The sequence below is a fragment of the Ambystoma mexicanum genome, chromosome 1q (genome assembly GCF_040938575.1).
Source record: "Ambystoma mexicanum isolate Mex_15411 chromosome 1q, UKY_AmexF1_1, whole genome shotgun sequence".
NCBI lineage: Eukaryota > Metazoa > Chordata > Amphibia > Caudata > Ambystomatidae > Ambystoma > Ambystoma mexicanum.
In genome coordinates, this window is record NC_090922.1 from 132,125,585 (window position 1) to 132,147,283 (window position 21,699).

Sequence of the window (21,699 nt, forward strand, 5' to 3'; positions counted from 1 at the left end):
TTTTAATAAGCTGTCTGTAACCATGCCGTGATACCCCAGGGTCTGGGTGCAACAAATGTAATAAATGAATAAGACTGTGAGAAACCTGAAGGTGTCTCCCTGACTAGTACCCGGGGGTCTGTCATCCAGGTGGCCAGGACACTGCCATCGCTATTGGATCCAGTTGCTGGGGGTGGATCCATGAGGGAGGAACACCTGAATGGGAGTCCTTGGGGAGTGGAAGTGGGACACTGAGGGGTGAGACACGGTATCCCTTTATAACGCCTTTTCCCCAACCTACCACGTAGGATACTCAAACGCTCTACCCCCTCCCCCACCCCCACCTTTTCCGACGCAAACACTTTTGCATATCAAGAAGGACGCTGGACTAACACCCGAGCCATTTACCTGACATGTCCTTACACAAGGGTCAGGCAATTGACTAGCATCACTCACACCGGATGGCCCTTTCCCTTCCACACAGGGATAAAAGCTGGAGCACAAGAAGAGCAAGGAAGATTGCATGACAAGAGATCATCATAAGAACTGATTGAGAAAATGTGCGATTGACAAAGTTGGCAAGAGTGAACCCGGAGAAGGGATGCCGATAAAAAGGGGGTGAAGTCTTAAATCCTGATATACAGTGTGTTGACAAGAGTGAACCCAGCAGCGTGATGTCCACAATGAACTGTTTAAAAAGACATTAAGATTTGTGCATGATACAGATGAAATTGTGTTGCAAGCAGTAAGTGAACCCACAGCAGGGAAGTTAACATTCGAGAAGGGTCTGAGCCCGGAAGAGGGGGACCCAGGGGTGAAAAGGAATCACCAGAAGCACAAACAGAAAGGAACTTTTTGTTTATTTTGAAACCCATCAGGTCCTCGGAGGAAAAACATTTTGTAGAAAAGAGACTTAACCACCGAAGTCCCTGATTGCTAAGAGCGGAACTGTTGGCTTGAAAGCTTGAGTGTGTACTGTGCTCCAGAATCCTACGTTGTCACATGAGTAAGGGAGACCCCGACTACCGCATCCTGACTTATTATTTGTGAACACTTCCTTCTTTCTTATGAACATGATCCACACTTCTTTTTGTATTTAGCGTAAGGATTGGCAATAGGTTTTTCTTAGTATAGGCCCTTTTGCCAAGACGCCACTCGGACTACCTTATTATTGTTTGATGGTCAAAGCTTGCTCCCATCTTAGATGTAGGTTTAGATGAGGCGTTTTTCCAACCTACCGATACAGTTTAATAAACACCCTTGAACTGTGATCACTTGTGTCTGTCTTTACTGTTGCCACTATGAGTTCCTTACATGACCGGTTGCAAGAATAACATATGCCCAGGTTTGAGAGGTTAACCTCGAAATCCATCCTAATGCAACTACTGCCCAAAGACGATCAACAGTCAGACTGATTTTGACCTGTTTGGACAGTGGTATTGTTATGTATAAAAGATGGCAGGCTTTGAGAACCCACAATTTCTTTAGGCAATGCATAGTAAGATAACATTATTTGCCAACGATAAGCAGCATGCTACAAGCCCCTTGTTTTATGGCCAGTCTCTTGGTGACTGTTGTGATATCTTGCACAACCCCAACTAACTGAATTTTAAGCACCACGGAAAAGGTAAAAAAATGACCGGCTGCAAGAATAACATATACTCGGGTACTTTTTCCCCATAGCGAAAATCCAAAGCTGGCACCCATGTATATACGCACAATAAGTGAAATATACAAATGTTGTTCAATTGACCTTCTCCTTAGACGAAAGTGTACACGACCAAATAGCATTGAACTTAAAAAAATGTACAAAAATAAAAAAATGAACACCAGAAAAATTACCTGAGAGGAAATGTTCCAATAAATATGCTGGCCAAGTATAAAAGGTGCTCACCTCCTCCCACTCCCCCATCTTGACAAGGTGACTACACATACCAGCATGCAATTCAGCAAAAGGCAAAGAAATAGTCTCTCAGAGAGCAATATATTATACCTCCCGTGCAAGCTGGATTTGGACCTCATGGCAGCTTGACCTTTAGTGCAATACTTTAAAGTCCTGTAGCATGGTTTAGAAAAGAAATGTAGATGCTGTGTGTTCTGAGATATTTAAAACTAGGAAAAGACACAGCAGCCGGGACTGTGGACTGTTTCCCATCTGTGCAGCACCAGGACTGACCGTGCTTGGTTTCAAAGCGAGGAAGAGGGGGTCGGGGGGGGGGGCTGGCCCCCCTCAGGCCATGTTCTCTAAGTGGTCATCTGTGCCAGCATCCACCCCTCCCCTGAAAGCCTCACCTCCCCTGCCATCTCCCTTAACCCCCACAGCACTCTGTGTTTCTGAGACGTAGTTTGCTTTGAGATGTCAGCTATTCATGGATATACCCCAGGTTATATCCAATGGCATGGGACACATGTTTGAGCCTCGTGCTGCAAACTTAGTCCCTAGCCCCCCTACAACTCCCAAATTTCACTTGGTCTCCTCTTGCCCCCCCCCTACCTCTAGCAAGATGGCATTTGTATGTTATTTGCCCTGCAAAAGCCTTTTTTCTGTTTTTCAGTTTCTGATCCCCTCAGCTATAACCGCAACTTTCTCCTACATTGAGAAAAAAAAAGACGGCGTCTGTTTCATTTATAAACACCCAATTTCTTAATTTACCTGAAATTAAGCTATTTATTTTGGAGACGGGGTCACCCCCTTCTCCGTCATTAAAGTACTGGACAGACACACCAAAACCACAAAGATGCGAGTCAACACTTTGTGGTGAAGTTGTTTCGCACCTGAGTAAATCTGTCCAACTGTTTGGGCTGTGCGTTCCAGCAAGTTAATTGGAAGTGGGTTGAAACAGTTTTTTTTTTGTTTTCTTAATAAAAATTTTTTTTTTTTTTTAAATCTTTCAGAAACTATCCAATCTGGAGGGGCCTGTGATAAACCGCGTTTTTGCAAACCTTCAGTCACCTGCGCTGCAAAAGTCAAAAGGTATTTACATTTAATTTTTTAGATTTCCTTATGTAACTCCATTTTACCTTAACTCTAGGGCGGCGACTGTGGCCCTATTATATATACCGGCTTGAAATTCCCAGTACATTCCATTTGTGACGAAGTATAATTAGATTTTGAAAACCTAAGTAAACTCAACTTTTGCCACAGCCGTATACCATTCTGCATAAACTCTGGATGTTTCCAGGTTGGCAATACCTGCATATAGTCCCTGCTTCATAAACTGTTCACAGTTGAACAGTGCTAAAATACTCCTATTTGCAATGTTATTGAGATCGTTATACAGGTACTATATCTGGCCTGTGTATTCTGCCAAATCCTACTACGCCCCTACTTCGCAGTGTGCTCCAATGTCCTGTCTTCCACCCCCCACAACCCCTGACCCCTGCTTATTTATGGACGCCTTTACCGTGAAGGGACTTGGACTGAAGCATGACACAGCCAAAAAAGCACTGGTCATTTGCTCCCTTTATCTATCCGTTTCGCTGTGCAAAGCTGCTGGAGTTCTACACTGCAGCTTTACTTTTATGCCCCAAAAAATACCTTTTTTTCTTTAACCGCCCTCTGCTTCTGCCATGTACTCTGGGGTGTCAGTGTTGCCTGTGGCAGTTCTTTCTTGGTCTGTTACCTGTATCCCCCCCACCCCCGTTTACAGTGCCTAAGGCACTGGCATAACTGGGACCCCCGCACGCACTGGGAGGGGTCCTCCTTGAACTAAAATGAAAAACTCTGCCTTCGTAAAAGAAATTATTTCTGTTAACAGAAATAATTTCTTTATGAACGCAGAGTGACAACAAAATTATTTAAGTCTGTAGGCTCCTCCAACCCCATGACATGGAAGCCTCTATGCTGGAGGCCTCTGTCTTGGGTGGAGGAGCTCTATCGCTTCAAAAAGAAATGGTTTCTTTTTGAAGTCACTCTGCCTTCATAAAGAATTAATTTCCATTATGGTTTGGTCCTTAAGGAAATAATTTCTTTATGAAGTCAGTATTTTTAATAGCAAAGCATTATATTAAAGCATTAATGTTCCTGTGCATTGTTGGTGACATACATGTATTGGATTTTTAGATTGGCGTTACTCTACAAAACAATTGCAAATGCTCTGGCCTTTTAGCCAATTTTTCTCAAAGTGTGTTGTATAATGCATTAACTACATAAACCGGAAGAAGGTCTTGGGTAATGGTGAACCAATGTATTCTATCTAATCCTCATGAAACTCTGAGAAAAGCCTTGGAACAAATATAAGCCTCCTCAAAGTCTCAAACCAATGTTACTTAAAACGGGTACTTTACACTGCAGCTTTAGGGATAACAATGGTGATCGGGTGTTTGAGGGTATACAAGGCCAGATCCACAGAGTTCTTGACTAACCCAGGATTTCCTTCCGTCTTAGTCATCAGAGACCCAGTGATTGAATGCTTTACAAGGGGATAATGTCAACTAGCATAATCCAGGGATTTAACCAAGAAATTATCCATATGGAGGGAGGATAGATTATGTTCATTCCTACCTGAAACTTGAGGAGAACCATCTTTGGTTCCAGAAGCACCTGAAGACCTTCCTCTTTGCTTCTGCCTTTGCTTTTCCTCTCTCCTGCTAACCTGTCTGCTTTGTCACCAGACACCTGGTTACCCTCTCATTTCCGGGCCAGATCCCTGCCCTCCCAGCCACACATCTGCACTGCCTCCTGGCAGCCCCTGCACTTGGGTCTGTATCTGCAACCCTACAGTCCCCTTCCAGCACTTATCAGACACCTGTTGTCTACACCTTTTCTGTACTTACCACCTGCTGGCCGCACTACCTTTTGTTGTTCTATCATATGTTCAGCAATTTCCACTGCCCCCCTCCACCCCGCCTCTCGCACTTTCCCGCTTCCCTCTCCCCTGCACTTGCAGGTTCTCAATGTCACTGGGCCTAGTAAGATCGTTGTTTTTTGTTTTGTCCTCCCTTGTTTCCCCTCCCTTGCCTCGTCGTGCTCTGAAACACTTGTATATGGGCACGATACAAATAAAATATCATATATATCATACCTTCATCCATCAAGAAGGTGAGGCGCAGGAAAAAGAGCTGTCATTTGTGAAAACAGCTAGAGCAACACTTGAGGTTGCATTTTTGGTGGAAAGTGCAAAGGAGCAGCGACACCTTACAGGGATCCTCAGGCAAACGCATGGGAAAGAACAGTGGAAGTCATCATAAGTAATTTAAAGACACATATACACTGCCCGTGATGAATGTCCGGCATTGAGCAGCCACTGAAGACAGAAACTTATGTAAGTAGGGCGAAGAGAACCGTAGTGGAAGATTTGAGGTCACAGGACCGACACTATGTGCAATCAGTTTTTAGTTACTTGATTTTCTATTGTGCCAAAGACAGTGTTACATCGTTGTACCTATTATAGTGTATATATTCTTTGTACCATCATATGTTAAATACTGATGACTTTGTTTTTAATTGTTGGAATTTCACTTGGCAACACCACTGTAGTTTTGTATTGTATAATAAAAGTACCCGCGTTTTGAAGAGGCTTATATTTGTTCCAAGGCTTTTCTCTGAGTTTCATGAGGATTAGATAGGGTACATTGGTTCACCATTACCTGAGACCTTCTTTCGGTTTATGTAATGGATAGCTTCCCACTAAGTTGGAAGGTCTAACACCCGGTAGTGTGCTATGCCCGTATGAGAATAGAGTATAATGCATTAAAACACATATTTGTATTTCTCTTAGTGCAGTGTGCGCCATACTCCTGCAGCAGCACGTTTGTGTGTATTTCACAAGCGTGGTAATCTAGGCCAGCCCAGAGTGTGGTGTGACCTGTGATTTGTTGCAGAGTTGGGGCATGGCTCGCAGGTGGGCCCCCAAATTTTGTGTTACGCCACTGGCCTCTGGTCGGATCACACTTGGGCGTTCTGTCCTGATTTCTCCCAAGAGCGCACTAGTTGAGTCTATGAAGGTGGGAGCACGTTTTCCAGTATTTCACCACCTTCCCTGAGATTTTGCTGAAAGGAAGGTTAGGTAGACTTCCTTTCTGACAGCATGTCCTGATAATTCGTCCACAATGGGACACATCACTGGAAAGGGTTCCTGACACGCTTTCCTAGTGATGAAGGTTGCTGCTACGGCTCGCCCTTGGGTTCCCTCAGTGCCTAAGCTGCTTAGGGTTGATCATTCTACTTGGGCTTCCCTGAAGCATCGCCCTCGAAGTGACTTACCAGCTACAAAGCTTAGGTCAAACTCTATCTCTTCTAGACGGGACCTTGCTCCATGTACTAGAGGGCTTAAGTAGCCTCATAGATGATTCTTGTGTCTGGCCTTAAGGTCCGCTGTAGTCCCATACAGGCCCACCTCCGGGATGAACAGGCCCATTGAACATGCGCCTACGCCAGGGACACTACCACGGCGCACAGTGTCGAGAGCCTGCTGCACATTACGGTGGGTGGGCATTGAGAATCTCAAGAAGTCCCATCCTTCAAACCCCAATGAGCCGTGTGGACTGGAATCCTTGTTCTGCATTAGGCAGGGCTCCTAGCCCTCGTTTCCTGGGATGCAAAAATGACAAATCTGAGTGGACATTTTCAGCCTCTAATCCTCTAAGAAAGTCGTTCTATTATTTGTTTATTTTTCTCTGAGCAAATATTTTGGGCATGAAAACATTGTGAACTTCGACAACGTTTGCCGGAGTGTTCGGATTTAATCGGATACATGCTGAATTGGAATTTATTTGCTAGATTAGAACCGGCAGAAAACATGTTAATGTGAGATGTAACGTTAATGTTGCATCCTTTTTGAAGGAAAGTTGTTGTTGCAGCTCAAAACGGAACACCACGAATTCCCTTGTTTTTCTAAAGCATCCATAAATGGACTGCCACCATGCACTGCTCTGGAAGTGTCTCCGTTGTATGGCTTCCTGTAGAAAATCGGATCTTGTTTTTAATGTCCCCTAGGAAGTGTGGATATGTTAAAGTCGTGTTGGCCTACGTGGAGTCATGAGCCATACATGGTGGTGGCAAAACTATGTTTCGTTAGAATACCAGGATGCAATTTACAGTTAAATGATTTACAGTTCCATTAGGCTTCTGAAATGGTGAATTAGTGGGGCTTTGTTTTTTGTTTTTTTTAAACATCTCTTTATTAAGGTCTCATCAGTTACACCATCACTCAGTCAATGCAATCCATGGTCAATTTACAGCAGTAGCATCATCACATGGTAAGCAGTTCATCGTTCACATATCTGTTTCGCTGTCCATAAGCATGTCACATAGATATGTCCTGAAAGGGCCCCATATGTCCTTCGGTCGGCTCGTGCTGGGTTGGGTAAGCACATATTGTTCCTCACACTCATTGATGTATGTTAGTTCTCGCAAGAAAGTGTTCATAGTAGGGGGCTTCGAGCTTTTCCATACTTGCAATATACATTTCTTAGCAATAATACAGGATACATTAAACAGTCTTCTGACTTTCTCCGAGCATTTACCGATGTCCCCGAACAGATATTTTTGGGGATAAAAATGCAGAGGAATCTGTGTGACATCAGCCAACATGGCGGCCACCTGTTCCCAAAACCTTGCCACTTCCGGGCATTTCCAATACATGTGATAGGATCCCGCTTGCGGAATCCCACATTTGGGACAATTGCCTGAATCGTCTGGTGTGAATTTAGCAACCTTAGCAGGCGTGTAGTGTAACCTATTGAGAATCTTGAATTGTATCTTGCCGCTTTGAGGGATACCTTTTTTGTGAGTGCGCAATATCTGCCCCATTTGTCGTCGGGTATTTGCATTTCCATATCTGTTGCCCATTTCTCTTTCACCCGGTTGGCCGTGGGGGTGTGGATCTGGATCTGTATTACCTTATACAATTTGGAGATACCCAGCCCGCCCTGTGTTGTAACCAGTTGTGAGCAAGGGTGAGAGGTGGGTTCGTCAGGGAATGACGGCCAGCATGCTTGCTATGCAGATCTCATTCTATAGTACTGTAATATGCGGAGTGGGCCTCCTCCCATGCCTCTTGTGAATACATCAAGGGTTGCGAACTTCCGGTCTATATACATATCTCCCACTTTCATCTCTCTGTCAGGGTCCCAGGCCCCCTGTATACTAGTATCAAATGTAGGGGGGGATGTTTGGATAATTCCAAAGGGGAGTCTCGGGGTTATACGGCATTTCTATATTCAGTCTTTTAAATATCGCCCCCCCAGGCCCTAACGGTGCAGCTCACAGGGTCAAATTCACATGCATCTGTGTCTTGTATCATAAATGACTGATTTGATATCTGTGGGTGCAGTGGTGTACTCCTCTATCCAGGTGTGTGGTGAATTATCTACCTCATCATACCAGTACCTTGCGAACTGAGCCTGCGCCACTATGCAGTAGAGCTCAAAATCTGGCGCTGCTATCCCCCCTATTTCATATGGTTCTGTCATCTTTTCCCAGCTGATCCTGGCCACCACCCCCCCACCGTTCCAGAGAAATGACACCGCCATGGACCTAAGCCTGGAGAAGAATTCCTTTCGCGGCCATATGGGGATATTTACAAACCGGTATAGCAGTTTCGGGAGCACTATCATTTTAAAGATTGCGATTCTGCCGTGCAATGAAATTGGAAGGTGTCTCCAGATCTGTAGTTTGGTATTGATTGTTTGCAGTGCCAGATCGTGATTATCCGTATAAAGGGTTTGCTTATTACCTGAAACCAACACCCCCAAGTATCTAATGTTTCGGTCCGCCCACTTGAGGCCGCATGTCAGAGCGGGGCTTTCCGTGGAAGGGGTGAGCGGAAATATTTCTGACTTGGAGTTGTTTATCGTGTAACCGGAATACTGTGCAAATTCGTTAATGTCTGCCATGATGGGGTCAATGTTTTTTTCCGGTTCGCGGACATAAAGCAGTGTGTCGTCCGCGTACAATGATATTATTTGGGTGGCTCCCTTCAGTGTTATACCCCTGTTATGTCTCAACCGAACTGCAGCTGCCATGGGTTGTATTGTTAAAGAGAAAACAATGGGGGAGAAGGGACACCCCTGCTGGTTCCTCTGCCCAGCTCGAACAGCTCAGATTTGGTTCTATTTGTGCATACTTTCGCCCCAGGGGCGGTATATAGCAGTTTGACATACTTGATAAAGTGGGGGCCCATTCCAAATGCCTCAAGCACCAAGAAGAGGTATTCCTAGGAGACTGAGTCAAACGCTTTTTCGGCGTCAAGAGACACCGCCACTGCTTGTTTGTTTGGGTTAATTTGTGCCATTATGCCAAATAACCTACGCAGGTTTAAGGCAGTGGACCTTCGGGGAATAAACCCACTTTGGTCTGCATGTACCAGCGTGGGTGTAAAGGGTAGCATGCGGTTCGCTAGCACCTTCGCGAATATCTTAGCATCCACATTTATCAGGGATAAGGGTCTATACGATGCCATATCTTGTAGCGGGCGTCTCGGTTTAGGCAATACCATAATTATAGCCTCTCGCATTGTGGGGGGCAGTATTAGCTTACCGAGTGCCTCCTCCCATAGTTCCAACATCACCGGGACCAGCTCCTCCCGAAACTCTTTATAAAATTCAGCGCTCAGACCAACTGAGCCCGGCGCTTTGCCAGATGTGAGCTCCTTGATTGCCTCTGTAAGCTCTTTTGCTGTAACGGGCTGCTCTAGTATCAATTTGCTCTCCTCTGGGAGCTTGGGGAGGTCTAGCGCCGCAAGGTAGTGTCTAATCTCGGAAGGGGATTTCCTATCTCTGTTCGTATAGAGATTTTTGTAATATTTAATGAATTTGTCATTAATTCCTTGTTCGTTCGTGATTATTTCATTCTGCGCCATTTGGATCGTGGCAATCGGGATTGCTTGTTTCTCTTGTTTGACCAAGTTTGCCAACATTTTCCCTGCTTTATAACCCTCAGCATATCTGCGCGCCCGGGTCGGGGCTGCCATGTATTGTATTTCCCGCTTTGCTAACTTGTCGAAATCTCTAAGGAGTTCATGTATTTTGGCTAGTGTATCTCCGCTATGTGTGTGGCTATAAGTTTCTTCCAGTTCGTTCAATTCCCTCTCCACCCCCTCCAGTTCCGTGCGTATGCCCCTCAATAGACCAGTGGTTTTGGACATCAAGGCCCCTCTCGCCCAGACTTTAAATGCTTCCCATACTGTTGATATCTGGGCTACCGACCCAACATTGTCTGTAAAGAAGTTAGTGATTTCCTCATGCAGGGTTTCGACAACATTTGGGCCACTAAGTATACCTCTAGGCATCCTCCATCTTCACGCCGGTCTAGGGGCCTCTTTCAGTATAATCTCCAGTATGACCGGGGAGTGGTCCGATAGCGTACGGGGCAGGATATCACAATTTTGCAGCGCTGGTGCCATGTCTGAGGACACAAACCAATAATCTATACGTGACTCACTGTCATGCACAGAGGAGTAGAATGTATATCGTGTGCTAGTTGGATGGCGTACCCTCCAGGCATCAATCAGGGACAATTGCGAGAGGATCTGTTTCAAGGTCAATGCTACTCTGGGAGGTGGCCTGTTCCCTTTGGAAGATCTATCCAGGGCCTGGTCTATCGCAACATTGAAGTCTCCCCCCCCCCCCCCCCCATATAACTGTGGTCCCATCATGATTAGCAAGGATCTCAAGCATTTGCAGGTAAAAATCAGGATCGTCTAAGTTGGGGCCATAGGTATTCACCAAGGTTATTTGTTTCCCCGCGATTTCCCCCCAGACCAGCACATATCTTCCCATTGGGTCCGCTAAGTGGCCCTTTGCAAGAAAGCCCAGTGAGTGGTGTATGAGGGTGTACACGCCTCTGGACTGTGAGGAGTAATTGGTATAGTATCGCAGTTTACCCCGTTTAGCTAGTAAGTTCTCATTAACCAATTTCTGTGCGTGCGTTTCTTGCACCATCAGTATGTGTGGCCCATGCCTGGTGACATAGTTGCCTACCTTCCTGGCTTTCATTGGATTGTTTAGGCCTCGGACATTCCATGACATTAGTCTTATTTTTAACCCATCACCCATTTTCCATGCAAACATATCGTAGCTTACTGTATCGACCATGATTATGCAATTTATTAACATCTGAGTGGCGTCGGTGCCTGCGAGACCATGTTTCAGTTAACATAAAACTTTCAAACATACTTGCTATTTCCCCAGACTTAAACTCGTCTAGGTGGTTGCAATTGTACAAAACATCCCCACCCTCCCCTCCCTCCACCCACATCATCTGCCCCGACTTGACGATGAACCCTGACAACTGTTAGGAGCATTCCTGAGGGTACTACGTTGCATCACGAGGCCACCCGACCGGCTCACGGCCCGCTTCTCAGTACTTGGAGCCCTCATGGGGGGCCAAGCAGTTCCAAAACCAGAATGATACTTGCATGTGTTGGGTTACGTAGCTGGGTTTCAGTCTGCATCTGCAGGAGGGTGTCTCCCGTTCTGGTCCGGTCCGCGACCTTTAGGAGGCAGCGGAATGGTGGCCTCCACATAGGCCTGGGCTGCAGCCGGCGTCTCGAAGAAGTGTGCCCTCCCTCCGTATTGGATCCGTAACTTGGCTGGGAATATTAATGCATATGGGACTTGTGTTGCTCTTAGTTTTTTAACTGGCTACGACTCGCCTGGACTCCAGTGGCAAAATCAGGGTAAATGTGTATACGGTTTTCCTCGTAGTGTAGTGTCCCATGCTCCCGTGCCAGTCGAAGGATCGTGTCTCTGTCCCTATAAATGAGCATTCTTGCAATTATCGTGCGGGGCGGCGCTCCAGGTTTCGGCACCGGGCCAGTGTGCGGTGTGCACGTTCAACTAAGAAGTGATCGGAGAGGGAATTTGCTCCAAAAAGGGTTTGGAGGAGTGCCTCAACTCGTGTTTCCATTTTGTCTTTGCCGAATGACTCCGGAACCCCAACTATGCGTACGTTGTTCCTTCTTGAGCGTGATTCCAAATCCTCACATTTGTTCTGCAGCTTATTCAAGTTCTCCCTGAGCTGGGCAATATCTTGGTCATGTCGTGCGACTGTCTTCCGTTGTTCCAAGTCTATTCTCTGCCTCTGTCAATCTCAGGTCTTGTTTATCAACTCTGGTTTTCAGAGTCCCTATGGTCGTTACGATGTCGTCCAGTTTCACATTCAGGGACAAAAAGCCACTTTGGACTATATTAGTCAAGTATTCAACCCTGTCTCCATTCTCTGCACTCGTCACAGGATTAGTTGTCGGCGGCGGTTCCATCTCGCTGCCCCCCGCCTGGCCGCTAGTATGAGTCCATTGGCCCCTTCTTCTTAGCTCCTACTCCTTCGGCCATCTTGTCTTGCTTGCTCCTGTTCCCCATGCCCCTGTAGTCGACAGCTCACTGACCTGTGGTTGCGGGTGTTCAGGCAGCCCCGGTACTTCGAGGTCCACACGTGCAGCTTCAAACGCAGCCCAATCGCAGCCAAGGCTCAATGACCCATACACCGGGGTCGCTGGAGGAGTTAGGGATATATCTGCCTCACCCTGTCCCCTCAATGTGTCCGCCTCACAGGCCAGCCCTCTGCATAGAGTTCGTAGGGACCTCTGCACCCCTGCTACCTTGTTGCACTCCTGCAGGGAGCTAGGCCGTTTAGCCGCCAGCTGGCTCGCCGTACAGCTCCAACAGTCAAGCAGGGGCCTTAGGGGGCTGTGCAGGGTGTCCTCGCGAGGGGCCGGCCTTGCCTGAGTTGTGTGGTGGGAGGGCAGGGTCTGCCTCACCTCTAGCTGCAGGTTTCCAGCAGCACGGTGTTGGAGCCGCCGCTCATCGGGTAATCGCAACGTTAGACCGTTTCTCCGTGGCTGGGTCTGGTGTAGGTATGGGAGGGAGAGGGGAGCTGGCCGCTCAAGTTGGGTTGCTCCGCCGCAGCTTCGGTCGTTTTTCACAGGCTTCGCTCTCTATGGCCCTTTGGCTAGAGTGTCAGCGGCTCCCAGTAGTATACTTCTGGTTCCTGGGGTCGGCGCGCGCACAGCTCCACCCTCGCTGAAACCGCCGAGCCGTGTATCTCCGCAACCAAGGCCCCGCTCGTTCCAGGATTTTCAGTGCAGATGCTGCTACCCTTGACACACGTTCCGGTGTGCTCAGCTCCCCGTTGTGGGCTCCGAAAAAGGATCAATTTAGTCAACTCATGATTCTCGGCCCGGAGCGTTCTGATCAGGCAGCCATTTCCGAACGTGCGCAACAGCGCCCCCCGGGCCTTTGTTTTTTAACTGCTTCCACTAGGTCCCTGTAACAATATAAACACCTCAAGGTGATCGGGGACTATGGGCTAGGAGTACAGTATACGGTGAGTAACTTTTACTTTTTTCCCCCTCCCAATATTAAAAAATGTAATTAAACATATACACTGGCATACACACAGCACACAATGGGCATTGCCTGTGCACCCTTGGTTACCATGACTGGTCTGCATGCTACTAGCCTGTGAGGGGTCAACTTTATGAAGATTTTTCAAAAGATGCCATTTTATATGGATCTGTTTGATAACGGGGCACCCCTTTCCTTTGTGTAGGCCAGATGGGTTCTGGGCATGGAAGAGGGACACTGGCTCCAATAGAGGACCACTTTGGTGGTTATCTCCAAGTACACCAATGAGGAGTCCAGACAAGCGCCCCCCCCTACCCCCAACAGCCGGGAAATAGAAATGGGTCCGAATCTGAACACCTTCCTGAGGCTCCATAACCGCACCCTAGCATCTCGTACTTCATCAAAATGCTATGGTCCTGCCCTTGCATCAAGGGCTTTTGCCAATCAATATACTGTAGAATCAAAGGGATTGGGGGTGGGGGGGGGCGCAGATGTTCCTCTGACACCTGGTCAGATGTCATTTGGGGCTCACCATAAGGAGTGGCACTAGACGGTCCCAACACAGGGGTTCATACATAGAGTGATCTTTGCAGCTCAGAAATCCCTGTTCTTGGCATGGAAAGATCCTTGCCCACCCTCTTTACCCACATGGGAATCCCTTTTGAACAAAATGTGCCACATGGAACACGGCGCCCTTAAGCGACAGGCTAGACTTACACAGGCAGCTAGCTCCCTGGAGACAGCAGAATCATTCCTGGGTTCTAAGTTTACACTAACGGCCTGATTACACATGATGGGGGCCATCCACCCAATAGGGAACACGTGTGGGGGTCCTTTAGGAGGCACAGGGGTACCACTACCTCTCACAGCACGGGGGGGCCTGAAAATCTATAGACTGGCTAACCACCTCAGACCCACTACCTATCATAGTTGGTTCTACGCAGATGTGCAATTTCACACGTGGGGGGAGGGGGGCAGGGGGCAGAAGGGAGGGGGGGAAGGGGGAGTGGATGGATGGATGGATGGATGGATGGATGGATGGATGGATGGAAAGAAAGGGAGGGAGGGGATGGGGCTCTTGATCAAACCAATCTGACCATACATAGCACTGAGGGCTGCTGATTGCCGACCCATTCCGGCTGATTGACAGTGGTCCTCTGTGAAACTGTACCAATGTACTGTCATTATGATGGTTTTGATCTGTTTGTTTTTGCTGTTGGAAAACGAATGAAAAGAGTTTTAAAAAAATGCCATTTTATTAACTCAAAAGGTTGGATTAATGCCCCACTATTCCTCCCCTGATGAGGGTTCCCCAGCCTAAAATAAACTAAAGGAAACACTCTAGCAAAGTATTTCTGTCCCTCACGCTTATACATACAACAAATCAATAAGGTAATATATGGCAGTTCAAAAGCAACAAATGTAACAGTTCAGTTCACATCATGTTAACTGTTTCTCCTTCTAATCTGGGTGAGTTCCCCTTCCCCAGATTCAAACAGGATTTTGTTCTAAAAGGTTGAGGAAACCCTGGCTCATAAAAAAAGTTCCAATTCAGTTCTCTTTTTGTTCCAACTTGATAACACAAGGCTGCAACTTGAATTCAACCAACAGTTCACAAGTATTCAACAAGGATTTCCTCTTTCCACTTGCGACCAAGACCTTGTAACAACTTATTTTCATCAGCAATTAATTATTCTGTATTTCATTAGTTTCAACAAAACGGTCCTTGTCAGATTAGTTGTGCACCAGCTCGCAAAACCACTTGTTTGACAATATTAGATAATTCTGCAGCAGTTTACACAACACTCAGTGATATTAATGTGTCTGGATACTTCTGCATTAATCCAAAAAAACAATTTAGTGGTTCTTCAACTTCAAGATTTTTAACCACACCACAGTAATGGCTTCCACCTGGTCCACTCACCTGCCAGGCTTACTACTAGAATAGTCTCGGCTCTGGTGTTCTCTCCTGGTAGGCCAAAATAAACTACTAACTACAAGTGCTTATGTGTAAGGGTTAACGTAAAATAGATTAACAATGTATTTTACTCCACAACAAATTTAAGAATTCCTTTAGGGGAATCAAGAACCACACTGGTGCTGTTGGTTACACATTTGTGATTGCCACACTCAATACAGGTTAGGCTCCACCCCTGAATACTGTCAGAAGGGCACCCTTCCTGCCACTCTTGTTTCTCCCCACTTCTGTTTCACAACATCACATTCAAGTATTATTTCAGGGAGAACAAGAAACACATTGGTGCTGTGTAGTACACCCATCTGATTGCCCCCACGCAATGCAGGTTAAGCTCCACTCCTCCTGAATGCCTTCTCTCAGAAGGACAGCATTCCTGCCACTCTTGTTCTTCCTTGTCCACACCAACCAAATGCTGATCATGTTTGTCTCACTTTCACACTCCTTTGGCTTTGAAAATGTGGGTTTTAGCCATTTCCTTTTATGACTTCTATTACACATGTTTACAACACTGAACTTCTCAATTGACTTCTTTTGGCTTGGGCAATACTGGTTCTTTATTAATTGCGTTGGTATGGTGCTCTTTTGCTGTTGGCAATAGTGGTTTGTATTTTCTTCTTGGGTAATTGCCCTCTTTTGTTGTAGGCTTTTAACATGACCCACAATATTATAATCACACCCTTCTGGTCTGATAATTAGGTTATTGTTCTGCCAGCTGCTCCCTTTTTAAATCTGCTTTGTTTGCAACAGAAGAAGTTTACTTTGTTTAATATTTCTGAGGTTAAGGGGCCTGGCCAGAGGGCAGTTACAGAGCGTCCGGGTTCACAATTTAACGGTGAACTCACTGGGTCTGGCCTGCACGTCCATTGGCCTTGCTGCCTCCATGTAATTTGCTTCTGTCTTCCTAGGCGGCCCGGCAACCTCTACCTTGTGGCGTCCCACCTGTGTCAACAGCAGAGCTCTCCTGGCTCCTCCAGCTCCCCGGTGCTCGCCTGCCGGCACTTGTCCGACAATGGGGAAAACTGTTAAATGATGCGCTTTCCGCTGCAGGATCTCTGCAGCTGTGTTCCTCAGGGGGAGAACCGTTGCTCCCAACGCTTCCTTCTATGCAGCCTCTGCAAGGAATGTCTTGAACATAAGAGACCCTCTCAGACCGGAATCTATTTTACACACCACTGTGGTCTCGGCTCTCATGTGACTTCTGCTGCCCCGTCGAGATATCAAAACTACTCCACCTTCTTCTACTGCTCTTCCTAATGGCCTGCACCTGAGGGGGCCTTTTTATGCCTCTCAGTATTCCTCCGATTTGGGAAATTATTTAAAAAATGCTGCAACTTGCAGTCCTCTTCTTCGTACCAGTACTTTGGGAATTATGGGTCTTGGAGTTCACAATATAAAACTCTGCTTTCTTAATGAAATTATAATCACAAAGTTCACTTCTCTCCCTATACATATTCCCTAAAGGAGTATTCTAAAGATCCAATTAAGTATTTCGCTTTACTGAAGAATGGGGGTTTTCAGGGTTTAAATTTGGAACCTTCAAAGACTCTTCTTTATTCTTTCCTTGGGGTTCATGGGAGCTTTCATATCTTTGAATTGTTTGTTTGTCAGTAAGGATTTTCTTACTCCCCCATTACACGACTGGTTATGATTATCTTCACCTACATTCCGATAGTTAGCTTGAGAAAATAAAAGCTCTGACAGCAAGCTATTACATACTCTGGTATCCATGATATTCCCTTCCTTGAGGAAGACAAATACTGAGACTCATCCTACAAAGTCCTCCTGTTGCCCTTGAGCCCTTCTCCTCCCAGGTGACACTCCCGGCTAATACCACCCCCAGGGTCAGGATCAGGAAGTGTCTGTCATTCCCTGACCACCTGGGAGGAGACTTCAGGTAGGGTTTTTGTGAGGACTCTGCAGGATTCATCACAAGCGACATGAAGCTAGTCACACACACTTGGCGTGGCAATTATCATGGCCTGCCGCCATGCTCAATGTCTGTCGGTTGATACTAGCCCCATAGAACCTGCCCTTTTGTTCCAAGCTGCGGTTGCGCTAGATCTGATTCCCAGCCCAGATTTGTAGTCTCACCCAGGACCTGAGAGCTGCACCTGCGAGCCATATCTGTGAGCCTCACCTGATTGCTTCTTGTAAAAACTGGCATTGCCAATTTTGAGCACACTACACTGGTCTAACATGCCCACCCAACTCTCTGGCTTTGTGTTCTGTTGTGTGGAAGCCCATATTGCAGCAACAGGCAGGTTTTGATTTTTTTTAATGGTATCATTGGTACCATAAGAGCCTTGCCAAAGTTGGCACATAACAATAGCCCTAGTTTGTTTAGTGCCTTGATAATTTTTGCATAGGTCTGTTTTCAGCTAGCCAATCTAATTGCCTAAAGTTCCAGGACATTTTGCACTGTGTAAACTGCCTTGTGTGAATATGAACAGTCCAGGCGAACCAAGAATTCATGATCAGGATTTATGCTGCGTTTAAAACCAAATGATGGATTAGCACCAAACCACAAAAAGATTGTTAGGGAACCCAGATGCGAGGTCGTCGCAAAGATTTTGTTACTTCGACCAGGAGTTTGGGCTGCAGGTGAGAGAAAAAGTTGCCCATTTTAGAAATTGCGTATGAAATGCAAATTTTGGGACCCCCAACCTTGTAATGGAACATCACATAATTTCCCCCAAAATGTAGGGTTGATTGTATATTTTTTTCATGAAGATTTGTCAGATGGTGTCAGTCATGAAGTCTGAAACTGAAGGATCGCCCTCTGACCTCCTTTAGGTAGGAAGCACGGAGGGTAGCTTGCAGGGAGGTCGAGTGAGCCATCGAGACTATTGATCCGATTCTTCATGGCCCATTTATTTAAAAATGTAAAGCACCATAAAACTACTTTCTGGATTTTTGAGGCCATCTATGAAATAATTTTTTTGGGGAGATTTAATGTAGATTTGATTTAGATTTTAATATTTGTATGGCGCCAGGGGCGCCGAGTACGGGGGTGCTCCCGGGCCCCCCCTGGCAAAATCAAGTCGGGTCTGAGCCCCCCCCCCCCCCCAGGCCGGAGAGAAGTGATGCATCTTCGATGGCCCTTTCCATCGATACTGCATCACTTCTCTCCGGCCGGGTAAAAGTGAGAACATGTCCGATTAAGCCCTCCCCTCTAGGACTCATTGGTGTATGGTCCTGGAAGGGAGGGCTTAAGGCAGCGGTATTCAAACTGTGGGGGCGCGCCCCTCTGGTGGGCCGAAACCTCATGCCCAGGGGGGGCGTGCATCCAGTTTGAAAAAGAAAAAAAAAAGAGAGGATAAATTACCAAAGGGTTGGGCTGGTGCTTCATCAACAAGCAGCAGCCCGATCCACGGCCCCTGCCACACATGCTTAGTGCGACAGGGGCCAGGCCTTTGTGAGGCCTCAGGCTCCATTAACAGCCTATTTATGAAGACAAAAGAAGGTGTGTGCTTTTTATTTTCTTCATGAATAGGCTCCTAATGGAGCCTGAGGCCCCACAAAGGCACGGCCTCTGTCACACTATGGGTTGTGGCCAGGGCCGGCCTTTGGGTCCCAGCGCCCTGGGCGAATTGGCTCCCCCGTACGCCCCTGGTCAAAAGGGTGCGGGCCAAGAAGTGCCTATTTTTTTTTTTTTTTAATCCTCCTCGCTCTGGCGAGGAGGTAATTATTTGAATAGGACGCATCAGCACCCTGTTGTTGTTAGATGAGCTCTGCCACCGCAGGGTCATTTAATAATAATGAGGCGCCTGACACGCCTTCTGACACTATGCCAGCTCGGGGGAGCCCTTGAAGGACTGCCCCGATCTGGCGTAGTGGGGGGCTAATGGCGCCTTGTTCTTGAAGGCGCTGCGGCGGAGGGGCGCATTTGGTGAAAATCGGGTGCTGAGCACCCGACTGTCATTGAATACGCCCGCCTGCCGCGCCTTCTTCCTCTATGCTAGCTCGGTGGAGCCCTTGAAAGACTTCCCCGAGCTGGCATGGTGGAGGCTAGTGGCGCCCTGGCCAGGCCTGGTTGTGGCAGCAGTGGTGTGGAACTGCCCAAGTGTCACAGAAGTGCTAGAACATAGTTGGGCACAGGCACCTACTGTTTTACAAATTAAGCACTTGGTATACACATGCAGTTGCAATTAAATGTTCATTAAAAATGGTATGCCCTCAAGAGTATGCGATCGCACAGAAACGGGGACCCCAAAGCCAGTTCAACTACCCACTCCCATGTGTGCTACTGAACAGGTAGAGGTAAGTCGAGAGCCAACCAACCTCTTTTTCCTATCTGTCCTACTGTACCATACAAATAAGGGGGATCGCTCTCCTTCAGCCTTTCTCCCAGTCATCGATTCTTGATGATTTACTGGTGCAGTCACAAAAAAAAGATTTTTTGGGGGTTCATTTTGTTTACAAAAAGTAGCACATTGCTAAAACCCCCTGGCTGCCAGTTTGTTGTCCTTGGAGCGTCCCAGGCTCCCTACTCCCTGAGAGCCACCAACCTTGGGTGCTGTTTTATAACAAATGAAAGACGCAGACAGAACAATAACTGTGTGAGTCAACTGAGAGATTAAATGGATGCACTCATGCTCCATTCAGAGAGCGGCTTTGAAAATGTAGCTCTGACAAATCAGAGAATCAGGGGGGCAAAGAAGCACTGCACATCTCCGCTGCCTCTTCATGGGTTTACGGTGGTAGTAATTTTGCTGATGGTAATACCTCAAATTGTTCTATTTTGGGCGCTATGGTGGAGGAAATACCTCCAGCTTCTTGCTGGAGGATTTTCCTCCACCTTTGCCCTCAAACTCATAGTTGGGCGGTGCGATAATGTGGCTCTATACGGTATTACCAGTGTTTGACAGTCAGAACTCATTTACCTCAGCAATGTATTCAGTTCTGTTTTTTGTCCTGACGCTTACAATGTGCGATTTGCATTACAAGCTGTGTGCCGCAGACTGCTTCCACTCTAAGCGCGGGAGAAGTTAGGACTGTGGGGACTGAGACGGCAGGACTTTTCAACCTTTTGACACGAGGGGCCTTCACTGAGTTTGTTTGTTTGTTTGTTTATTTATTTAGTATAGCGCGCAAAACCCAGAGGTAACAGGGCGCAACAGAGGTCAGGAAGATAGGATTACTTAAAAACTTGGTTACAGAATAAGATAGGCATGAGAAAAAGTGCATTGCATTTACAGTTACATTGTGTGGGATGAGCATATATACATATAATTGAGCGAAGGCTTACAAATTTACATATTAATACTGTGCGTAGGGGCAGTTCGGTTGCATTTACATATTTACAAATTTAAGGCTGTGCATGGTAGTCAGGTTATAGCATTGGCATGATGAGATTAGGTGGCAGGGTTAGTCGTGAGGATCATTGGCCCGCAGCCAAGTGAGGGTGTTTCGCCTGAAGCTATAGTAGGATTGGTCAGTCCTAATGTGGAGTGGGAGGGCGTTCCAGTGTTGGGCTGCCAGGACAGGGAAGCTGCTGCCGCCGGTTTTCTTTTGTCTGAAATTGGGTACCTGCAGGCAGTAGGAATTGATCGATCTGGTGGGGCGGGTGGACGTTTTTTTCTTTATTCTGGATGCGAGATAGGGGGGGGCTGCGTTGTTTAAGCATTTGTGGGTGAGTGATGCCGTTTTGAGGGAGATGCGGTCATGGATTTTAAGCCATTTGTGTTCTCTTCTTTTGTTGGAGATGTGTTCCTTAGAGGGTAGGTTGAGGGCTGTTCTGAGAGCGTTGTTTTGTAGTGTCTGTAGTTTGTTGGTTATGCATTTGTTGGCTCCTAGGTACATGGCGTTGCAATAGTCCAGTCTGGATAGTATTAGGGCGTTGGCTATGATGATGCAGCTAGCTTGGGTGAGGAAGGCTCTACTTGCCCTAATTAGCTTGCATGTGTAGGCGGTGGAGGATGCTAGTGAGTTGACTTGTTTTTTTAGTGACATGGTTGCATCAAGGTGAAAGCCTAGTGTTTTCACTGTTTTGGCCACTGTGATGGTATTGCCATCAATGTTGAAGGCCTTATAGTTGGAACTGAGTTTTTTGAGATTGGTATTGGATCCGAGGAGTAGGATTTCGGTTTTCTCATCATTTAGACATAGACCGTGTGTGGCCATCCATGCCTGAATGATGAGATATATTTTGTTTACCAAGGCCGTATCTGAAGCGTAGTTGCCTGAGAGGGGTATGAGGATCTGGGTGTCATCTGCATAATTGGTATATGAGACACCCAGTCTGTCCAACTTGTCAAATAGGGGCTTGGTAAAGATGTTGTAGAGGGTGGGAGAGACGCAGGAGCCTTGGGGCACCCCACAGGTTATTTTAATGGGGTCTGCTGAGGCTAGGGTGGAGAAGACCCTCATAGTTCGGTTGTCCAGGAATGATTGGATCCAGGCTATGGCCTCTTTCGAGAAGTGGGCTGCTGAGGCCAGGTGTTCGCACAGGACTG

At 46.8% G+C, this 21,699-nt stretch overlaps 1 protein-coding gene across 1 annotated transcript in view; it reads left to right on the forward strand.

Annotated features, from left to right (window-relative positions):
- Positions 1-21,699, forward strand: part of KIAA0513 (KIAA0513 ortholog) — a 1,246,509-nt gene that overhangs the window by 58,198 nt on the left and 1,166,612 nt on the right. The window contains exon 2 of the mRNA XM_069636198.1: positions 2,875-2,953. The gene's annotated coding sequence lies outside the window, so the exon portion shown is untranslated. The remainder of the gene's footprint in view (positions 1-2,874; positions 2,954-21,699) is intronic.